The sequence below is a fragment of the Anser cygnoides genome, chromosome 1 (assembly GCF_040182565.1).
Source record: "Anser cygnoides isolate HZ-2024a breed goose chromosome 1, Taihu_goose_T2T_genome, whole genome shotgun sequence".
Taxonomy (NCBI): Eukaryota; Metazoa; Chordata; class Aves; order Anseriformes; family Anatidae; genus Anser; species Anser cygnoides.
In genome coordinates, this window is record NC_089873.1 from 83,741,413 (window position 1) to 83,753,328 (window position 11,916).

Below are 11,916 nucleotides of genomic sequence, written 5' to 3' on the forward strand. Positions count from 1 at the left end.
TTAAAAACTGGCTGGATAGCCGGGCCCAAAGAGTTGTGGTGAATGGAGTCAAATCCAGTTGGAGGCCGGTCACTAGTGGAGTCCCCCAAGGCTCAGTGCTGGGGCCAATCCTCTTTAACATCTTTATCGATGATCTGGATGAGGGAATTGAGTGCACCCTCAGTAAGTTTGCAGATGACACCAAGTTAGGTGCATGTGTCGATCTGGGGTAGGAAGGCTCTGCAGGAGGATCTGGATAGGCTGGACCGATGGGCTGAGGCCAACTGTATGAAGTTCAACAAGGCCAAGTGCCAGGTCCTGCACCTGGGGCGCAACAACCCCAAGCAGAGCTACAGGCTGGGAGATGAGTGGCTGGAAAGCTGCCTGGCAGAGAAGGACCTGGGAATACTGGTTGATAGGCAGCTGAATATGAGCCAGCAGTGTGCTCAGGTGGCCAAGAAGGCCAACAACATCCTGGCTTGTATAAGAAGCAGCGTGGCCAGCAGGTCTAGGGAAGTGTACCCCTGTACTTGGCTCTGGTGAGGCCGCACCTCGAGTACTGTGTTCAGTTTTGGGCCCCTTGCTACAAGAAGGACATGGAGGTGCTTGAGCAAGTCCAGAAAAGGGCAACGAGGCTGGTGAGGGGTCTGGAGAACAAGTCTTACAAGGAGCGGCTGAGGGAGCTGGGGTTGTTTAGCCTGGAGAAGAGGAGGCTCAGGGGCGACTTTATCACTCTCTATAGGTACCTTAAAGGAGGCTGTAGCAAGGTAGGGGTTGGTCTATTCTCCCACTGGTGCCTGGTGACAGGACGAGGGGGAATGGGCTAAAGTTGCGCCAGGGGAGGTTTAGGTTGGATGTTAGGAAGAACTTCTTTACTGAAAGGGTTGTTAGGCATTGGCATGGGCTGCCCAGGGAAGTGGTTGAGTCACCATCCCTGGAGGTCTTCAAGAGATGTTTAGATGTTGAACTTAGTGATATGGTTTAGTGGAGGACTTGTTAGTGTTAGGTCAGAGGTTGGACTAGGTGATCTTGGAGGTCTCTTCCAACCTAGACGATTTTGTGATTCTGTGATTCTGTGAAATCCTGTTGAAGATTTGATCAACAAATCTGAGTGTACAGTTAAATTGCACTGTTACTTTTACATTTAAGGTGATAAATGGTGCCATTATATAGCATTGTGAAATTTTAAGGGGTTAGTCTGGAAAAATCCCATCTGGCAAAGATGTGCTTGATCCTGCATATCAATGGGAGTTTGGAGGACAGATCAATAGTAGGATGAAATGCTGGATAATTATTGTGTGTCTGTGCTTTTATCTATTGGCTTGCCTCCACAGTGCATGAAAGGAATTTTGCAAAAACAGAAAAAAAAAACCAACTGCTTTAGTCAGCAAAGATGCAAATACTAATATAGCATATAAGCTAGCAACCTAAGTGTTATAAATCTGTTTTAATGACAACTTTCATTATTATGAAAGGAGAAATCCATTAAATCAATAGGAATTTTGAAATTGCTGAAATACTTTAGATAAAAATGGACTGTGCTATGACATTTGTGGAAACTCTTGGAAAAAAAGTGCCATCTGGTAAGTGAACTCTCCTGAGGTAATTTTGTGGGATTGGAAATCTGGTTTTCTCTAAAGAAATTGTTACTGATGTACTGATGTGATATGACATCATTTCCTTTTTGGCAGGTTAGTCGGTAATGCAGAAAGTTAGTCCCGTAACTCCTCAGACTGATCTTTTTCCAGTTAAATGAGGAAAAGAATCAAATAAATATCTGGTTGACTGGGTCCAGAAAGGATGATTATATGACAAGTCTCTCATTCTCAATACATATCAATTAAGGTGAGCCTAAAGCCATATTTTAATTGAAAATAATGAAGGTATCAAGAAAATAGATTTTGTTTTACTGACAGATTGCCTATTGAAAGACAAGCTTTTTTTTTTTTTTTATGTTCAATACTTGAAATAAATGATTTGGTTAATATACATAGTTGAAAAGAAGCTCCATAAATAACCAGGAAACTTTTGTATATAGTTGCCATTTCCATTTGTTTTCTCAATGGTTTTTCTGAATGAAACTTAGCTGGTCAATGAAGCTTAATGACTGTTAATCAGGTATTTCTTTTGGACAGGAGAATCAAGCCCATTAACCTTAAAGGCACCGGAGGAAAAAAAAAAAAAAAAAAAAAAAGAGAGGGAGAGAGAAAGAGAGAAGGGCTACTTTTCATTTAGTGTTTAAATAATTTTGGAACAGAGTGGTGCACAAATACCTACTGCTGTCAGGCTGCAGTTCTAGATGAGAGCCTTTATGTGAGCCCTCACTACAAAGACCACACCTGCCATCAGTTCCTTTCTGTAGTGAGTGGGGTAGAACCGGGCCTGATGCTTTGTGTGCTAGGCATTCCTGTGACTTGTAAACCCACACCACAACCCCAGCAGGGCTGATGAGAAGGCAGGTGGTGTGGCTGGCTGCTGGCACCCTATGGTACCCATAGGGAGCAAGTGACCCTGCGTGGTGGCTTGGGGCACAATGCCACTGGTGCCTGGGTTCTGCACCCACAGGGCTGTGTTCTGGAAAGAAAACCAGCCAGCAGAATTCAGCTTGCTCCAAGATGGAAGTCACAAGCCCTACATTCTGCCACCAGCTTGAGGAGTGTTTGTCTTGAGGTTTTGGCTTGGTTTGATGGCTTGGATTTGTTGATGTTGGTATACAAAAACAGTTTGCAATAATGGCAATTCTTACAGCTCCTGAAACAATGGGTTTATTTTAAAGAGAAAGAGTTTAAGCAGTTCTATTTCTTCAAATTGGTATATATTAAAGTTTTTAAATTGAAATTGCTTTCTTTGGTAGGTACAAAAAATCAACAAACTATATTTAGTTTAACTAAATATTAAGAAAAAAATGTGTAAAAATGCAAATTTTTGTTTTAAAATATTTACTGTAACATCACTACAATCTGAAAATTAACACTACATTTTTATGGATAACTTACCTTCAGTAGGATAAATGCATACTTCTGGGTTAAGTAAAATTCTGTGTCTATCAGTGGAAACAATCAAAAATCCAGAAAGAAAGAAGTATCTCCACAAAAGAAAATTTTTGTTGTATGTTTCAAAAAAATTAAAAAAGAAATGGGGGAGAGGGGGCAGAAGAGTAAGTAGGAACTCTCATGAAGAAAGAACCACCAATCGTATTCTAAGAGCATAAAAAATATGCATTAAGTGCTTATATGGAGATTTATGGATTGTTTCCAAAGTATTCAAAGTAGATGTTGATGCTCTCTTTTTTTTTTTTTTTTGATCTCAAGTATTAAAAAAATGAAAGGAGAAAAAAAAAATAGAAGGCAGATCTGTGTGGTAATGAGTACCTGAAAACAGGATTGACCTTGATTAAGTCAATCTGAACTGGAAAGATTTTTCTTTTTATTTGCATCTGCATTAAATTCTGTTCTCCTTCCCATCAGGTTCTGTTCTCCCAGAATCTGCAAAAGGCTGACTTTCTCACTTTTTTCATCCGTAAATTATGAACCAAATAGTATATCAGAATACATTTGAAAATTTTAAAAGTTTTATTATTGAATTGTGTTATAAAATGAGACTTCAGGCTTTTCTGAGAGATTTGTGAAGGTTGAAACAGATACGCTATCATTCATGTAGGCTCATGCTTTGTTTTCAAATAAAATCAAAATTCAATTCTGTTTGTTGCAGCCTAATTGTCATCTTTCTCTTATGTCAATGATAACTTCTCAGGCCATCTTCTGATAAATCCTACAGACTCTCTACACTGCAAATCTCATGTAGATCAGTGAGATAAACATACCGATAGAAATATTTGTGTGATATGTCCCATGGTATCGCTTTTTACTATTTTTGGCACCAGAACAGTTACAATTTATGTATTTAATTTTCTTGCACTTATCTTCCATAAAATTCATATATATATCTATATAATTTTCAAAATGAAAATAAAGTCAAATAACTAAACCACTTTTATTATTTAAGTTTAAATTATGACTAAGCTGTTACTCTTGCCAGTAGTAACAAAAGTTAAGTGCAAATTCTGAAAATTAAAATATCCATCTACAATTCCTCTGTAGACATAATAGTGGTTTTTTTGTTTGTTTGTTTGTTTGTTTTAAATTCATCTTAGTTAATTTTTTCACTTTTCTCCCTGTGTCTGTCACTTCAGGAAAAATCATGGGTAAGCATTGTTCCTCATTTTAGAGAACTGGAAATCAGAAAAATCGTTCAGCTTGTTTCTTTGCATTAAATCAACCTTGAAATAATTTATCCTTCCCATGAGCTTTTCAGATACACAGATCTCATTCGTGCAGCTCCTGTGTAACTGGCACGGCTTTCATTTGATTTGCTTATCCATGTGCTTCTGCATGCTCATGTTGGATCCCAGGCTTAATAGAATGCACGGCATGTCCTCATGATGTTTCAGATACTCTGGGTAAATCAGATCATTAAAATACAGCTTAACCTCATGGATCACCCTAGAGTGTAAAAAAAATATATAAATTTTCCTTTTGAAATTTAAAAATGGACAAAGATTTTTCTTTAACAACTTCTATATTATATACATTTCTATATAAGTCAAAACTGTATGTATGCTGTGTTTGACATGTTATTCCCTAAAACTCAGTTTTGACTTCTCTCTCTGCAATTTCGTTTGGGATTTAATTTGGGGGAAGGGCCATCTTTTTGTGTTTTGTTTGCACACTGGTCTGCACAGTGGCCAGACAGTTGGTTGGGACTCCTTGTTGCTATTGTTGCACAAATAGGCTTGGTTTGAAATTGAAATCATCAATAGAAAAATACTTATTACGAAGTTTCCCAGTCTGATCAGGTTTTCATCTGTTAATACCTTGGTCACTAAATGTATAAAAGAATTAAATAAAATTTGAAGCACATACTGTGATAAAACACATGTAAGTATATTTACATTGTCTGACAGGTGAAACCATCTTTTGATTCATCTGAGCCTAGATTTCAGTTGCTGAAGCCCATCCACAGGCAGGAGGCACCTCAGAGCCAAGCAAAGTCCAGAGCCCCTGGCACCTCACATACTTTTTTGGAAGCTCTTCATTAAGACACGCAGTGAGGTTGCTTACATGGCTGATGAGTTCGCTTGTCATCTAGCAAGGATGTAGATGTCACCTTTCCAGAACAAAGGCAATGTACAATTTCCTAGTATCTGCGGGAAAGAGGGACTGTTCCTTAGCCTCTGCTTTCACTACCCACTGCAGGACAGACTGCTCCTGCTGAAGTGGTGTGGTGGGAAATGTTCCTGACAATAGAGGGCACAGCCCGAGCCTGGTCTCATGCCACAGCTTGTTGGGGCATGCTTTAGTGTCCTGATTCCTGATTCTCTAGAATCTCTTGTTCAGCCTCTGTCTATTTTATTGGCTTATCTCTTTATTTTATTTTTGTAGGAATTGAGGTGTACATGGAGTGACTTGTTCTAAAATGGTTCTTGCCCTGACAGGGCACCAGGATGCAGCAGATATGGGTCTCCAAACATGTGAATTAAGCAGTTATTGCAGGTCAAATTATATGGAAGGGAGACTTGATCCGAAGAGGACTGGGCTGGTAAGACAGAGGCAAGATGGTTCTTTTCTTCACCATGTCAGAGATAATACACTGTAATTCTTGGGAAAAGTGTCAACATTGTAGGACTGGAACACTGGTAAATATTTGTTTCAGGCTTAGAATGAATGAATCTTTCCAAAGACTTCAGACATTATTTAGAAATCAACACCAGTACCAGATATTTCTCAGTTGAGCTACTGGTTTTCATTAGGCTGGAAAACTCTTCTGTTGCCTCTTCATGATGCAGTTCATACTTGACCTTGCTCTGTTGCTGCATTTGGTTGCTCACTGGGCAAGACTTTAATCCCCTACTAGCAAACTGAAGCCATATCAACACTCAAATGCTGCTGTGATCTGTTGCTACTTTATCAACGTGAATAGAGTCTTGCTCCCTGACCCTTAGGCCAGCCCATGGAGATGTACTACATGGACATACACGTTCTGCCTACATGCGGTTCATGCAGAATAGCAAGCACTAGGCAGCACCCTCGAGATTACTGGCAAAGCAAACAGAAATATTCATACAAAAGAATGAAGATTGGGGCTGTTTTCCACATCAGTACTTCTGCTTTAAAGTAATCACATCCTCTCTATATATGAAATGATTGGGCCAACCCAGTAACAGAGAGGAAGTTTAGCACAAAAAAGCAGTTTATAAAAATATAGATGACAGAGAAAAGGAGAGTATTACTTACAGCTTCACTGAGACTCGAACAAATGAAAACATAAGCATGAAGAATTAAGGTAAAACAGAAAGATACAAGCCCTGTGCTTTGCTGATCACCATGAATTTCTTCAGGTCTACGCCTGACTTTAAAACAACTTTAGACCTCAAAAGTATTCATGAATCTAGGGTGTGAAGTGCTGATTTCTCTAAAAGATGAAGAATAGAAAATGACAATAGAAGCCAGAGTTTTAAATAGTAAATTCGACAGGAAGGGGAGAGATAAAAAAAATCTAAATGAAAATCTGTTCTGGACAAATATTTGACTTCTAATAATTTTAATTACACATCAGAAAATACACTATCAATTTTCAAAAATATAGAAATGGTGTGGAAACCTGATTGGAATATGTTTGTCAGGGAAGAGAAGGTCAGATCTGAAATATTTTCTATTGATTTTATGCCAAAGGTAGTTTTTCTGGATCTCAGACTTTGCATACCTATACAAAACATGATAAGAAGATTCACCAGATTCCCTTCAGAAAGAATATTTCCAGGAAGAATTTTACAGTGCTATCCAATTAGTCTTTCTGTAGCTGCAAAACTATTCACAAAAATAGCTCACTGGGTTCATGTGCATTGAGCAGTTCAAGTGAAAAACCATCAGTGGAACTGAATTAAAACCATAGAGCCAAGGGCTCTTCTGGTATAAATCTTGTGCATTGCTATAATAAAACAACACGTAACAGAAACAATTCTTCACACCACTGAATTTTGGCATTGGAGTTGGTCCCAGAATCCAAATCTTGCTGCTTCAGCTTCCATATTTTCTTAACAGGTAGGAAAACCTAAACTGCAATATGCTGTAATCATTTTGTGACATTTGTGAATAGAATGTATATAACTTAGGATCTAAAAAAGTAACACAAGTGGGATTTATCTTATTTTCCTTTTTTTTTTTTTTTAATGGTCGTGGCCTTGCCACTAAATGCCACTTTCTTATCTGTATAATGCAGCAGAGGTATTGCTCCATGTCCTGATTTTACCAGTTGAAGTCTTTCTTTTTTCATAGTCATAAAATATATGTCAAGCACCATGAGCAACTCTTTTATGCCTTGCTTGCAGTGCTACAATTAGGATCATACCGTGTCATATTCGAAGCTCAGTGACTGTTAAATGTGCTACGCCCGCATCACACTAACTACTATATCAGTCATTTTAGATGACCCCCCTGAAAATTGCTGCCAAAAGTTTATATGTCAGAAATCACTTTCAAAATGCTTATGAAGCGAAGAATTTTCACAGCTCTTTACCTACTCAAATACTAAAAACTGTCAGTCAATGAAATCAGGCACGTCAGTTTATATTCTAAGACTCACTATTCAAAGATTTGGTCGAACAATTATTCCTATCAGCTGTCAGCAATTGGGTTCTGTGTTAGGCAGTTGCTCACCTTTATATTGTAGTAACCACTGGAAGCTGCTATGAAAGATCTGCTAGAACCCTGAGTATTATTTTTAAAGGGGATGAGTCAGGGATGCATACATTCAGCATTACAGCACTTGAGTTTTGCCAACAGTGAGCTGCAGACTCAGTCCTGTTGCCCAGGCATGTGGCTGTTTTCATTTAGAGCTCTATACTGTTTCATCAGTGTTTTCAGTCCCAAGTGAAAACACAAATATGAACCAGGTACTGAAGACAGGAGATTATTTAGAAATCAGTTAAAAACTGATTGTATTTTTACAGATGGGAGTTTGCTTAAGAGTTCATTAAGTTTTAAGAACTTGAACACTAAAATTATCCTATAGTTCTGTTACTAAGAATGAGGTTTGATTTATGACTGAAACTCTGTTTATCTTTTTAGTTGTCTGGAAAAATACTCAAAATCTGTTCTGCTCTAAACAGGTCTTTAGTAACATGGCTGAGGTCCAAATGTAAGCCTAGAGAATCTCTAGACTAGAGATTCTGGTGGGAAATAATATTTCTTGCTAATATTTCAGTGTTTGTTCATTTAATAATACCTGTATAACCACCAATATAGTGGTGAGAGTCAATATTTTTAAAGAACTGCTGTTAATTAAAATTGACTTAGTTTTAATTATAAGTTCAAGGCTGGATCAACACTGTTACAATGAATAGCATAAGTGCAATAGGATTTTTTGTATCCTACAGCCAGCTGGAACAACCCTTTCTGTTTCATCAAGTCATCAAAAATCTCAGTTTCATTGAAAAGTTTCCACAATAATACTGGTTCTTTTCAGAGAACTTGGTACTTTTCAGAGATCTTGGTACTTGGGATCCAGAAAGCAAGCTTATCACTGTCTAAGGCTATCAACAGACCCAATCCAAGAGATGTGCTCAGAGAATAATAAATGTACGCCTCTATGTCCGGGTTCTTCACAAAGGAAAGTCATAAAATAATCTTACTGTAGTCATCTGTATTTTCATACAATCATTAAGGTTGGAAAAGACCTCTAAGATCATCTGTTCCAACAATCCCCCTACCACCAATATCACCCACTAAACCATGTCCCTAAGCACCATGTCCAACCTCTCCTTGAACACCCCTAGGAACAGTGACTCCACCACCTCCCTGGGCAACCCATTTCAATGCCTGACTACTCTCTCTGAGAAGAAATTTCTCCTCATTTCCAACCTAAACCTCCCCTGGTGCAACTGAAAGACAGATTCAGTGCTGTCATTCACGTTCTCTCCCTTCCTCCCTTCCTCCCTTTTCAGGAGATCCCTCAAGTTCTAGGCCGAGGGTGGGACTTCATGTGCTCTCCTAGAAGGAGGAAAATTCAAATAGAAAGGTGGATATCTCTATTCCTGTTGTGTTATGCTGCTTTTTGCATTAAACTCTCAGTGGATAAACAGAAATAATGCTGATCATGACTGCAGTCAAGCCTCTATGTGTTGACTGGAAAAGTTCTTATAACTTTCATGGGTGAGGCTATTTTTCCTGCTGGACAAGCTATGGTTGAAATAGAGCTAAGAGAGGTTTCTTCCTCATTTAATGCCATGTTTTCTTCTCCTGTGAGCTTGGTTCTGTAATCTCAGGAGACCACCAGGTCTTTCAGAACAGTTCTGCCTCCTCCTGCAAGGGGACGCAGCTTCCAGACATCTTCCCTCATTAACGTCTGGTAGCAATCAAGTCTTTGCATGTAAGGTGTAAGCTATATCATAACATTTCCTGTTAATATGGCAGTGATGAGAATGTGTATATGTTTCCAGATATATTTAGGCATGTAAATATTTATAGATATAACAATATACAACAACAACTACAACAACAAAGAACCCTAGCTGATATTAAATTATTGAACAAGCCATGCATAGGAGAGGCAGTGGGAATATCTTCACTAACTTTCATGGGCTTTTGACCAGGCCTTCCCCTAAAGAACAGCTTTTGAGATTCTCTGCTGGGTACACTGAGTTCTGGGAATTCGATTGCCATTGGACGAGAGGAAAAAGAAAAAAATTCTAACAGTCTGCTTTGTCTGCTACCTCTGTAGTCTGGTAAGGAGCCTTTTTGCTGTCTGGCCTAGCCATTTTAAACACCAAACATTTGGATGATATTTCTTTAACTTTGGCCTTATTTTCCTGGCCTGTCACAGTGTATTAGCTATCAGAAAGATTCTAAAACACAGGCATCCAGAAGGAGAATTTCTCTAAGAACAGAGACAGTGTATTTCTAACTATATGATATGAAAATCTATTGTATCCAATGTTCAATGTAGATATCCCTCCCTTGGCATACTATATCGCATAACCTTTTATTGCAGACAAAAGATACTATGTCTTAGTCTGAATCAAAGTAGTGGCTACTTTCAAATGTTTGTTATCCATATAAAAACAATCTAAAATAAAAGATGACTACTAAATTAAGACTGAATGAGATTAGAGTAGAATTTCTTATTGGTCAGTAGTGACAAATATGCTTGGGATTTGGTGAAATATAGTATTGTATCAAATACCTTAGTTTGACTTTTTTTTTTTTTTCTGTGCTAGTGACAACTACACAAGACCTTTAACCTAAGATCTTTGCAAAGATTTTGAGGATCTTGACTACTTTGAGTGGTTCTCTGTCAAGAAAATAATACAAAAATAATTAGAAGATTGAATCCAACTAAAATTGGACTCCCTGAGACCCTTGTTATCTACCATTGCTGAAGTGATAAATTTGCTTGGGAAGACAGGAATCATTTTACACTTTTAAGATGCTTTTCAGCGAGTAATGTACTAAGTACATAATGGAAAGATGTGATACTCTGTGTATCCCCCAAAGTACACAGAGCAATTATAACTCCAGTATGAAGACCATCACCAGCCCTAATCTTCAGGCTAGAGCACACTTGCTTAAGAATGTCTTATTAGGGTAACAAAGAGGGTCAGTGGTGTTGATGAATAATTTTGCCATGACTAGCGCAGGCTATTCTGACAAGTAATATTTTCTAGCTGAAAGTATACAAGGTAAAAAAGCAATCCTTAAATAAACAGGGCTAATTTAATAATAAGAACTACAATATTGTTAACAAGGATGGTCCTTCAGGAAGAAAAGTACTATCAAAACAATATTTACTGCATTGTCATTTTGACTACAGGGTTATTTTTTCTTTTGTTTTTTTGATCACACCCCACTAGGGATCAGCTCTGAGCTATCACTGATCCCTAAGTGGAATGCAATTCTACTTGTAATTCTTAAGGCAATTCGGTATGTGAAATCCCTGGATCAGTTCAAACTCCTGCAGCTGCTTCATGACCAGCAACAAGAATGGTGACTAGACTGGTGACTTCTCAAAGTATTTAACTGTGTCTTTTCGTAATGGTTATGAGGCTTGCTGCTTTTTAAAACCGGAATGTGGTTTGTGTAATTTACAGACATAAACTAAAATGAAAAAGAATTCCAGAACAAAAGTGAAAAGGTTGCTAGGGTTCCAGTAATGTCGGTACTTACTGGTTTTGGTTATTGTTATATAAAATACTATACAAAACACTAACAAAGGGTAGTTTGTAACAGCTGAAATATCCACATTCATGATTATTTTACTTGTGTCTTTCCCCCTTTTCTTGGAACCTAGGAATCTGGACTTCTTTATAAACTGTAGGAGTGGTCTTTATCTGAGTGCGATTTCTGAAGAGTAGCTGCTTTTATTCCCTAAAGAAAAGTCTACTTTTTTAACCAGCTTGAAATCCCTTGCTTTCTCATTTTCTCTGTGACTTTCCTCTTTGACAACCTGGTCTGGTGAGTTCAACAAGGGGTCAGCCCTTGTATTGCCTCTCAAGTGTTGCTAGATGGGTAGTTATCTGAAGGCATTGCATTCTTTTTGCAGTCTCATGGGAACTAACCCTCCATTAAATTAATGCAGTATATTTGGATTAACAAACAATATATTTAATACTTATGCACTATTACAGAATGACACTTGAACCAATGTGTTCACTTACTGCTATTTACAACCCCTGGCAACTTCTGCTGTAGTAGTTTAGGTTTTTAAACCCAGATTTGCATTCTGCCCCAAGAGCATACTGTCTCTCAGCAATGTTAGCAGGAGGAAACATATATCGTCTCAGTTTGAATTCTCTGTCACTGATAGTTTCTTCTGAGTCCCTTGTGATAATGATAAGCTCTGGCAAAGAACATGGGGTTAATTTCTACTTCATGGTTTGCTAGA

General features: G+C 38.1%; 1 long non-coding RNA gene across 1 annotated transcript; it reads left to right on the plus strand.

Moving 5' to 3' along the window:
- The first annotated feature begins 1,424 nt into the window (after positions 1 to 1,424).
- LOC136789740 (uncharacterized) lies at positions 1,425 to 5,210 on the plus strand. Its single transcript, XR_010828667.1, has 3 exons — positions 1,425 to 1,562; positions 3,447 to 3,498; positions 4,943 to 5,210. It is a non-coding gene; the product is annotated as an uncharacterized lncRNA (long non-coding RNA).
- Positions 5,211 to 11,916: the final 6,706 nt, after the last annotated feature.